At 32.1% G+C, this 2,143-nt stretch overlaps 1 long non-coding RNA gene across 1 annotated transcript; it reads left to right on the forward strand.

The window, feature by feature from the left end:
• Nucleotides 1–1,050: 1,050 nt before the first annotated feature.
• On the forward strand, nt 1,051–1,926 carry LOC145094370 (uncharacterized). The gene is made up of 2 exons (XR_013703314.1): nt 1,051–1,263; nt 1,358–1,926. It is a non-coding gene; the product is annotated as an uncharacterized LOC145094370 (long non-coding RNA).
• Nucleotides 1,927–2,143: the final 217 nt, after the last annotated feature.

Below are 2,143 nucleotides of genomic sequence, written 5' to 3' on the forward strand. Positions count from 1 at the left end.
AGTGGAGAGAATGGAAGCTCGACTGAAAGAAGATATTCTCAAAGAACCTGAACGTTATGGATGTAAGGTATCTACCTGATACCTTGCTGCAACCTTGTTGCCTAAGAACAGAAAACAAAATAGAACAGGAAGAAAAAAAGGAAAAACAAACTACATGGCTGGCAACAGGTGATAACAGGGGAAGAAAAAGATGGGATTTTTTATTTTGCTTGGTGGAAAAGAAAACTTTTATTGCTGAAAAACTTCTTTCTAAATACCTATAACGTAGCATATTTATACTAAAAGAAAAAGAGTTTGACTCATAGTCTAAAACCGGGAAACAAAAATAATAAAAGCATTTTCCTAAAATGCCCCTGTGGGCTTTTTCCTGAATTACGCCAACAATGGAGGTGATATTATGGCAATTCACGAACTACAATCATATTTTATTACAAAAACTTAATTAAATTGGAACTTTCCCAAAATACCCCTGAGGCTATTTTTGTCCCCAATTCTCAGGGGACGGAATAATGATGGATGGTCAAGCTAAAATTTGGTTTTGAATTTAATTTGGTATAAAAATGACAGGTTTGATAATGGTAGATGGTCAAGATACAAGAACTTTTCAAGTCCATTTGGAATATTACACTACAGATAATATTCTCTCTTTATTTCAGAACTTCTTACTTCTTCGTCTTATTAACTTTTTCATCTTATAATATGTTTGGATGCTGCTACATTTTAATACTGTCTGGAGTATATTATATTTGTTATTTGTGATAATAGCAGCTGGTTTTGTTTGTGATGGGATTAGTGTAAATTTTTGTCTGTTTTGTTGTTTTCTGGATGATAGCTAGGTACCTAAAGCATTGTTTAAAGGTGGATCAGTAGTCTACATGTCATTGCATGTCATTGCATTCTCACTGTTACCTATCAAAGTACTGAGGTAAATATTATGATTTTTTATATTAATTTTCTTACTTTCTAAAATTATTAGTGTTTTTTTTTTCTGAGTTATGATTGAAAAACAGTGAACTAGGGTAAATTTTATGAATTATGATATTAGTTTCTGAAAATATATAATTAGGGCATCATTATGTCTTATTGCCCCGGGCAACATATTTCTTTGGACCGGCCCTGGGTCCTTGCATTGCAATTGCCTATTTATCGGTTCTAAAGGACTGTGAGATTCATTGCTTTCATGAAGGATTGGAAGTCAAACGACTTGGTGGTCTCCATGTCATTGGGACATCTTTGCATGAGTCCCGAAGAATTGATAATCAGGTAACTTTGCATCAATATTGTGTTTTAAGGTTTTACATAAATTTAGCATATACTTTCAGACTCACTTTTTTAATTTATTTCTTGCTTTACAAAGCTTCGTGGCAGAGCAGGAAGGCAAGGAGATCCTGGATCAACACGCTTCATGGTCAGGTAAGTTCATTTAAATGATTTTTATAAAGTTTAAAGTCAATCCTTTCATCTGGACAAAATTCTTCATGTTAAATTACGTAATAGTCCTTGGAGTAGTTGACATGAACAATTTTTTTTTGTTAGAATGATTCCATATATATGTGCAAGCAAGCACATGCCTTGTGAAAAAGGGAAATCTATTCTAGTCATTCTCTTTAACAAGGCAACCTTAAAGTTGATTTTTTAAACCTGATGTTTAAAACTACATTGAGTGTGAGATAGAAGTTTATGCAGAGAAGGAAAAAGATAGAAGTTTTTGAGGATGTTGCTGATGAAAAAGATAGAGGTTCTTTAGGATGCTGCTAATGAAGTTTATGCAGAGAAGGAAAAAGATAGAAGTTTGTTGGCACATAGTAAGCTAGATAATTAATGCAATTGTATATAAATGAGTTCATTTTTTTATAACATTTACTCACTATTGGAATAATTATTTGTATTTGACATATTAGTGAAATGAATTATATTTGTTATTTATGGTATTTTATTTATTATTATGAGATTTCTAATGTATTATTTAATATGAAAAATTAGTAAATCTATAAATAATATTTTTTTTAAAACATTTAAAATTACGATACGCAAAAATGTGTGTCATCTTCATTTATGACATGGCCTTTCTTGACAGGGGCTTTCTTGATACGCATTGCGTGTCATTAACACGCGCGTCGTAAGGTTACGACACGCGAATGCG

Source organism: Lactuca serriola, chromosome 3 (assembly GCF_051521515.1).
Source record: "Lactuca serriola cultivar US96UC23 chromosome 3, Lser_US96UC23_V15, whole genome shotgun sequence".
In the NCBI taxonomy this organism is placed as follows: Eukaryota; Viridiplantae; Streptophyta; class Magnoliopsida; order Asterales; family Asteraceae; genus Lactuca; species Lactuca serriola.